This window comes from Palaemon carinicauda, chromosome 2 (assembly GCF_036898095.1).
Source record: "Palaemon carinicauda isolate YSFRI2023 chromosome 2, ASM3689809v2, whole genome shotgun sequence".
NCBI classification, from domain to species: domain Eukaryota; kingdom Metazoa; phylum Arthropoda; class Malacostraca; order Decapoda; family Palaemonidae; genus Palaemon; species Palaemon carinicauda.
Window position 1 is genome coordinate 89351554 of NC_090726.1, and position 10000 is coordinate 89361553.

The window sequence follows — 10000 nt, forward strand, 5'->3', positions numbered from 1 at the left end:
CCAAATCAAGTGTCTAGCCTCAGAAGCATTGATAAACTCGGGAAGGTTGTCGGAAGAAGATATTGTAGCAGTTTGCAAACTGCTGAGATAGCTAAGGCAGAATTTGTAGCGAAGCAAGTATCAGTTGACCTAGGAACCGAATGAAGGAGAGCGGAAAGAAGTGTAGAGGCCAAGATATGACGAATTGTAGCGGAAGAGAATTGCATTAAGTTGAAGATGGTGGCAGAACGGGAGGAACGGAAAGAAAAAGAGAAGGAAGAGGCAAGAAAAATTGCACGACATGCAAGGGAATTAGAACTGTTGAATGCTTGATCACAGTCGACAACTCAGACAGAGATGACCCCTGCTTTGCACGATCCTGAGTTCAATGTCACGAATGCGCAGGGGTTAATTAAAAAGTTCACAGAAGAAGCTTCTGACGAATTCTTCGATCATTTTGAAATGGTTGCATTAATGATGGAATTGCCAGAAGATAAATGGTCTGTGGTTTTACAGAGTATTCTCATCGGAAAAGGACGCAGTGAGTATCTTGCCTTGTCTCAGGACCAGAGGAAGGATTATCAAGAAGTTAATAGGAGCGTGCTAAAAGTGTATCAGATGACCGTTGAATATTATAATGAAAGATTCCGAAGTTTGCGGAAGGACGAGAAAATGACTTTCCAGGATTATGGTTATAAGGTACGACAATGTTTCAAGAGATGGATATAGGCTGCTAACGTGAGAGAGATGGCTGATTTGGAAGAACTGATGGTGCTGGAACAATATTTACGAGGAATTCCGGAACATATTCGAACGTACTTGAGAGAGAGAGAGAGAGGTGAGGAAACTTGATAAAGCAGCTTTGCTGAGTGAAGATTATAATATAATCAGTCGGAAACAATCCTCTAGTATGAAGCTTCAACTGTCGCTCCGACCAAGTGTCAAGTATTCGTCGAACCATGGAAACCAGTCCAGTAATAACTATGTAAACAAGTTCAATAGTTACAGCAGAAGTACCTCTGGTACTGTTCCAAAGAAGAATGCGATAGTACCACAGCAACAATCGTTAAATCGTCCTCCAGGTGTTGTAAAAGACGTGCAGAAGATAAATATTGTCTGTTATAAGTGTGGCAAGAGAGGCCATATCAGTAAGGAATGTTGGACGAACCAACCGAAAGCATTCACCCAAGTGGTTAAGTGTACTGCAACTTCACAGTATGCAAAGACGAAGAAATAAACAGGAAAGGACGACGAGAAAAATAATCCAGTTAACATTTATATGATGAACAAGACAACCCCAAACAGCGTGGATGCCTTTAAACCGTATATTCATGAAGGTATGTTAGCCACTCTGGATGGGAGCAAATAGATCCCGGTCAAGATATTGCATGGCACTGGTTGTAATCATAGTGTAGTGACACAAGGTGTACACCCATTGGTGAAACAGGAGATTCGGTAATTTTGAAAGGAATAGGAAGTGAGGAGGTTACAGGTCATTTTGATTTTGTGGTAAAGGATTCATTGACTGTCGAGGGAGTAGATGTCCTACTAGGTAATGAGGTTGGTGGAGCGCTGTTTGTTTCTTCTCCCATTCTAACGGCAAAACAATTGAAGTATAGTCCTACAACTGAACTCGAGAAGGACTACCCGTATCTGTTTCCTAGTTGCGTGACGATTAGGAGTATGACGAAGAAAGTGGCTTCAGAATAAGACAGAGAAACCGAAGGAGCAATGAACTTAGAGGATTTATTTGCAGAGGAAGAGGAAACCCATGATATTACGCAAGAGGAGAGCTCCGGAGAGAGTCCGAGAGAAAAGGAACGACAGACGAATGGACAGGGAGAATAATGGATTTGGAAGAAATAAAAAACTCTGCATTAGGAGTAGGACAAGTGAGTCAGAAAAGGCAGACAGGATTGCAACGGAAGGATGCAACATTAACAAAGTTACTGTACCGTGTGGGGGATGAGACAGAGGTGAAGCTATCTCCCACCTGTTATCATCTTAAAGATGGGTTGCTTATGAGGAGGCATAGACCTGCTGATATCCCTGGGAATGCCAAATGTGGGATATATCGTCAGACATTGATTACCGCACCGCACCATAGCGCATGACATAGGACACATGTTAATAAGGAAGACGACGGAGAAGATTATGAAACACTTTTTCTGGCCTGGTATGCATAAGGATGTGAACCAGTTTTGCTACGCATGTCCCGTTTGTCAGATGGCTGGAAAGCCTGATGAGTACATCAAGAAAGCTCCCTTACACCCGATTGAAGTACGAAGAGAACCGTTCAGAAAATGACCGATTCAAATGTTAGCAGAAAAAGGGAAAGATCGAGAGGATATGGATGGAGAATATGTCAAGAGTTTGAGGAAAAGGATTGGCGAGATAAGGAAATTTTCCCTAGAAAGCATGAAAACGAGTTAAGGAAAAACGAAGAAAAGGTTTGGTTTGAGAAGTAAGAACAGACAGTTTGCGGTAGGACAACAGGTGTTGAGTTTCTTACTGATAAGGAGATTCCCACTTACCAACAGTTCCAAGGACCATTCCGGATTTTGGGTAAGATCAGTGACCTGATTTATGTTATCGAAATACCAGGAAGAAGGGAAAGTCAAAGGAAGGCCATATTAACTTCGAAACTGATACTGTGAGCACCTGATTTTAACAAGAAATTCCTTATCCATGTGGGCGTGTCGGATAATGGAATTGGAGCTGTCTTATTGCGAGAAAACAAGGAAGGAATTCTTCACCCCGTTTGGTTTATGTCGTCGAAGCCAAAGAAGCATCAACGAATCTACTCAACAGTTGACAAGGAACTGCTAGCGCTAATCACAGCGATATGGAGTTTGAAATTCAAGTGAATAGACCACAGAATGAAGAAATTACAGTATACTTGCACCATGATCCTTTAACTTTTGTCAATAAAAGGAAGAATAATAATCAAAAGTTAACTAGATGGTCATTGTTTGCAATCATATTGTATTAATGCAAAACATATATCAGGTAAAGGTAACGTGGTTGCAGATTATTTATCTTGCGCTGAATCGGTGGATTCAGGCCTGGAGTAAATAATCTTTTTGAGGGAGCTATCCTCCGAAGCTGGTTTAGCATAGAGTAAATATTCTATTCATGTATTTCATTTGTGTATTTAAGAGATGTATAGCCAGCTCATAAGGTGAGTTCCACTCATGTAGGTTTAAGTGATTTATATAAACTAAATAAGACTTTCGTCATTCATTTGATTATATTTTCATTCAATTGAATATATGGAAATTTACGTTATTTTTTACGAATTAACTTTTTATTTCATGTAGTTTCATTACAAAGTATTATGTAACTCATTCAGGTATTCTGTATCATACACACGAGGGATTACGTAATTTTTTTTATGTTTTTTACATGGTTAGAAAGTGCATGAAAATTCTTGAATTAGATTTAATCTTTTTTATTGTCACGAGAGGTAGGCGAGTGGAGTTAGCTGAGAGAGGGTTGCCTCACAAGCAAGGTTAGTACCCCGTTTCAATTTACTACGTTGGCAGCCTTATGCTGCTAGAGCCTTGGCCCCATGCCACGAGAATGATCTATTAGAAAATTCTAGACGAATTAAGTCAATATATATAGACTCTAGGGATATATAGGCAGCAGAAGAAATCCAGCCTATCCCTTTGAAAGAGCAAAAGTTTGCAAGCCTTTTCTCCTCTCAAGTGTGTTAGCGAATAGCGAATTCTATTCAACGTATATCGTGTGTAGTGTTGTTCAAACGTTGCTGATATTATTGAATGATTATTTAAAGTGTAGTGTATTGATGTAAGTACATTTTATAACATAAACTTTTTTAACTGGCCCTGTAAGATTTAGGTAAAACAGTGAAGTGCAATAAAAGATTTTGCTTAACTGCTCAGAACCTTGTTGTGAACCAAAATACGTAAGTGTAACAGTTGCACGCATGTAAATTTCATTATGGTATGTTCATTAGCGTATTAAAGGGTTAACTCTTTTCATTAATTATCAAAATTAAATATTCTTATAAATAAATTTCCAGTGAAACAAGTAATTGTGTCATTTATTTTTTTCAAAGTGTCTTTCTTTGGTTTTAGTCTAAGATTTAGTTCAGATTCAATATTTCAAGTGATTTATTTTTTACTGTTAATTCTTGTGAATTGCTATTGTAACTTTTATAGAATGTATTTATTTTTGTGGAGTGTGTATTATGTCCATCACCAATATTTTCTCTCAGTACTTTGCTCGTATTCCTTGACCAAGAACCGAAGTAAGAGGTTAGTTAATGATAGTTCTTATAAAGTAATCACCTAGTTTTGTTTTGAGTAACGTAAGGGACCATTGGATACTTATTTTTTATATATATTACCGTCTGGGAGTTGCATAATATTCACAGAGCTTGGATATTTTTTCATGTATAACAGAGATATGTAAAAATAAATAGGCGAGTTTGGAGCTCGGGAGTTTATGTAATTCGCCAGCCCCAATAAAGGAAAAAATTAATGAAGCACAAATAACAATTTTGTGCGGGATGGGTAAGGTGCCGTGAACTGGCCATCTCAATAGGTGGAGTCATGGGGGGTTTTTCATGTGGTTACTTGAATTATTTTAACCACTTTACAAATATGTGATATATGGCAATGTTACAGACCTAAGAGTCTGCTACTGGAGTCAGTAGCATCATATGCCAAAATATACTACCAAAATCCCAACAATTTTGCAATAGGTGGCACTCTGCTCAAAGATGATAAAAATGCTCTGTGTCAAAAGACATTATTAGACTCAAATCTCCTCATTTGATTGGTTATCTATACAAAGACCAAAAACCCCCCAAGAGTTGATCTTAAGTGTTTAATTAATATTAGATCTGACTAACAGAAAGTGTGGAGACAAAAGGTATTGTGTAACTTGATAGGGGTAAGTGATAATGATAAAATTATAATTTTAAAGACAATGAGGAACAACTCAACCAAACAGGTTAGAGGAGAAGTACAAGGATAAAATTTGTAAAAAAAAAAACAAAAAAACTGGGAACTGATGGACTGTACAGAGAGATAGAGAACACTTTTAGCATGAATGGAATACATTACACCTTAGATGAAGCTACATGCATTAAAAGATCAGGCCACATCATTCGTGTATGCTATAAAAATATTTTGAGGTTAAAGACGAGAAGAAGGCTTCCCATCAGAATAAGGTTTGACCGTAATCCCAAGATACACAGAAATTACAATTCAGGGTTGTGGTTGCCTATGGGAAACGTCTCTACCTGAGGTTCGAGTCTTCTTCAAACTCAATAATATCTTGTAGGATCGTCAACCTTACCATCCTTGTGAGCTAAGGATGAGGAGTTTTTGGAAGCCTATAGATCTTCCTGCTGAGTTAACAGCCGCCACTGTCTAGCCCTCTATTGTCCTAGCTTGCGTGGAGAGGGGCCTTAGTTGCTAATCATATATACTGGTATACATGGTTAATTTCTAGGGTGTTACCCAGGGCAATGTCACTGTCCCTTGCCTCTGCCATTGATGAACGGTCTTTTAAAACCTTAAAAGTGGTAATTCTCAATCCTGTTAGGGAGCAGAAGGGCCCTGCCATCACTCAGCCAGAATGGCATTAAAGAATGAGAGTGTGAGACTGATAGAGTATAGAATTTATTCTTTCTACCCCTCCATCTCTCGAGACATTACCTGGTAGTTGGGAGTGTTATATGTAAAATTGAAAGTTCATTGATGTTAGAAGCTGGTCTTTTATATCCTCACCAAGGAAGAATGGATCTCAGAACACATTCATTAATGAAATAACGAAATCACCCTGAACAATGTCGGAAATCACATTATGATGGTGAATAGAACGAACCACAACTTTTGAAGATGGGAAATCATTACAAGATGCATAATTTTTAGTAACACCGAAATTGATTTAGATGGAAATAATTGTATTCTATGCTTGAACTTCATAAAAAACAAAAATGGTGACAATGGAAGGAAGTGAAGGCAGTGACTTTAGAGCACTATTATGTGTTAATCAAGTTCCTATAAAAAGGCTAGGAAGTATACTTATGTCTGTGTACACAAGAGGAATTATTGTGTGGATGCTGCAAGTCTTGTAGACAAGAAAAGCAGGGCTCCCTCAAGTACTGACAAATATTGTAGAAATGCAACTACCAACACATAGAAAGAAGAGACTTTGGTAAATGTTAGACACCAGATTCTGTTATTGAAGAGGTGTCAGAACTAGAGCCCCGCCCCCTCTAAAAAAGAAAAAAACATATGTTACCTTCAATAACCAATCTGAGAAAAAGACTGTATTAGGACATAGTTTAGCATATGACTTGGAGCACTATGATTTCACACAAACCAGCAACTAAGTGGGGGCAAGCCAGCCTCAACTTGGTGCCGGTCCCAAGCCCGGGTGAATGGGGAGGGTTGGCAGCAGGAAAGAATATTTGAGATTGATAAATGGGGAGAATGGGGAAGTAAGTTTACAAGGAGAGAGATTGAAAAGAGTTGAAAATTTCAAGTATTTAGGATCAACAGTTGCAGAGGATGGTGATCTGGGGGCAGAAATAAACCACAGAATACAAGCAGGATGAAAGAATGTGAAAAAAGTGTAGAGTACTATGCGACAGGAAAATAGGGGTTAAGTTGAAAGGTTAAGTACACAGGACAGTTGTGAAACCAGAAATGATGTATGGAGTGGAGACGTGGGCAATAAAGAAGAAAGAAGAGAAGAAGCTGGATGTGGCAGAGATGAGAATATTGAGATGGATGTGTGGGGTGACAAGAAGAGATAAGATACGGAATGAGGTAATTAGGGGTACCACAGGAGTTAGAGAACTATCAAATAAGATCCATGAAAGTATACTGAGGTGGTATGGTCATGTCATAAGAAGAGATGAACAGTATATTAGGAGGAGAGTGATGGAAATGGAGGTACAGGGAACGAGAAGGAGAGGGAGACCAAAGCGAAGGTGGATGGACTGTATCAAGGATGACCTTCGATCAAAGGGATTAACCGGTGATGAATTGTGAGACAGAGGTACTTACTTACTTTGATGGCTGCTTTTCCGGTCCTATACAGCAGGGGAACCCTACTTTCTACAGGATCTCCACTGTCGTTTTACCTTGTTCGTTCAGAGTATTTAACATTTCATATCGCGTATTGCTCAATTACTGTTAAATCGTCACTGTCAAAAGACTCATGAAATAAGAAAGTATTCAGTTTCCTCTTGAAAGCTTTAATGTCTTCACTCATTCGAAGACATAAATTTAGGTTCCAATAGTTTGAAGCCATCTGTAACTATTCTCGTGTCGACACGATTTGTTGGCTGCGCAATATGTAGCAATTCTCTTAAGTATTTTGGATGCCCGGTTCTGATAACTTGGTGGGTTATTGTACATATTTCAAATTCAATTCTCGCTTTAATCGGCAGCCAGTGTAAATCGATTAGTATAGGGGTGATCCTTTCTCTAGGTGGGACACCTTTTATCAGTCTTGCTCCTCTGTTTATTATGTTTTGTAATTTCTTAAGTTGCACTTTTGGTAAATTGTAGTAGATAGAGTTGCAGTAATCAATCCTGGTAAGAACACAGTTTATCACAAGTTTCTTTACAGAATTTTCGTCCAGGTACGTTTTTATAAACGGAATATTTCTTAGATGATAACCCGCAGTTTTTATTACATTATTTATTTGGGTATTTAGAGACAGGTTACAGTCAAGAAATACACCTAGATATTGAACTTTACTAGATATCGGCACCTAGTCATTATTTATGTTCATTTGAATATCACCTAAGTTTCTCACGCTGTTTCTCTTGCCCACCACCATGAATAACGTTTTGTTCAAATTTAATTTTAGTTTTTTAAATGTCACCCATTCTCTAACACTATCAAGGATTCGGTTCAGAGTTTCAGTAGTGTCATGTATATAATTTATCGAGAAGTAAAATTGTGTGTCATCTGCAAATAGTTTAAACTTCACGCCATGCCTTTTGTAGCATTTCCGATAGATCAATAGTATAGATGCAGAATAAGATTAGGCCAAGTACACTCCCCTGGGATACTCATCGGTTGAAGGGTTCATATGATGAATAAGAGTTTCCAATTTGTACACAGTAATTACCAACTAAGTAGTCTTTTGGGTACTCGAAGGCTTGATCTTTAACGCCGATGGACCGTAGATCATTTAGTAGCAGTTCATGCACCACTGTATCAAAAACAGCACTGAGATCGACCAGTATTAATATACCGCATTTATTTTCATCCATCATTTCTAGCATATCATTTACAACAGAGCAGATGGCTGTCTCCGTAGAGTATAGTTTGCTGTATGCAGATTGGTTGTCAGGCAAAGCTTCTATTACTTCTAAGTGGCTGACTAGTTGTTTAAGAATTACATATTCAAGCACTTTTGAGACAAAGGATAGATTTGAAATAGGTCTATATGAGCTTAATTCCTGGTAGTCCAGTGCATTTTTCAGAAATTGTGTGACTATAGCCATTTTCTCAGATTTAGGAAACTTACATTCATCAATGCTTGCATTTGCTATTCTCATTATTATTTCGACTAGACTAGAAAAGTCTCTCTCTCCAATTACTTCAGATATTGGCATAGGATCGATCGCGTAGTTTGTTTTCTTTGCTCTCTGGATAATTCTGGTGATGTCATCTTGTGTTATGTTGTTAAATCGTATTAATTTTGTCTGTGTGCCTGGTGTATCATTAATCTGATGTTGAGTATTTACAAATGACCTGGTTATATTTTCGATTTTGTATTTAAAGAACACTAGAAAATTATTTGCTAGTTCCTGGTCACTGTATCCACCAGGTAGCTTCTTTTCTTTTACATTTCCCATTATACCATTCAGGCGACGATATAACTTATTTATGTCTGTTGCTGCTTCGAAGATCTTTCTCTAATAGTATTCACTTTTTCCTTATTAGTAGGTAGTTATATTGACACGCAGCAGTTTTGTATTCTACCCAAGTACTTGGAGAACGTTGGCCAGAAGCAGAAACATCGACCCCACATAAAAGTGGGAAAAGATGCAGACAAAAAAGAAAGAAGAAGAAGACTATGATCGCACACAGTATGGTGTTACAGCAGCTAATTCGCTACCTTGTTTGCATGAACACATGCGGAGCCCTGTGGAGCAGGTTCAGGTACTGGTCTCACATGAAAATGAAGCATAGGTAAAGGAAATTGTGAAACATTACAATTATGTAATCATAATTGAGATAATTCCATTAGCAATATCAATCGGTTTCTCATTTACAAAAACTAAGGACCATCCCATATTTGGTCTAGACCTTTTGGTACATTATCATTAGGAGGTAAAAGAGTCAATGAATAAAATGAAGGAGAAAGAGATTATCGAAGAAAGTGATTTCTTATAGAGATAGCCAATTGTTATGGTTGGGAAGAAGAATGGCTTAATATGGCTATGCATAGGTTTTAGAAAGCTGAATATCATTTCAAAAGATAATGCCATAGTTTGTCAATCTGGATACAACCAAATTCCTATATAAGATGAAAGCCAGAAAAAAATGACATTCATCACTATTGTATTTCTTTATTCAAAATAAATTATTTTAGGAATTAAAAATGCTCCTTGTAATTTTAAGGATCAGGACTATGTTATAATTATGGAGAGTTTGATAGAGGCACATAATGACAATATCTTGATAATGCTTAAAACAACGATCCGTAAATACATGGAAATAAATTTAAGGGAATTTAATGGTGTTTGGGAATAGGTGGAGAATTTGAGTATTGTTACTGAGCTAGAAAAGTATTAAACCATGTCACGATAATTTAGAATCTGCAAGTCAGTACATATGACCAAGTGTTATAAAATAAGTAGCCAGCGCCAGTTATTCAGGGCTTGTGAGATATTATTGTAAGTTTATAAAACTTTTGGAAATATACAGTACCGATTCCCTCAAATTAGATCAAGTAGGGAGGGTTGGAAGACAATGTCTTCATCCTGTTAAAGAAGTTATTGATGAGTGAGGA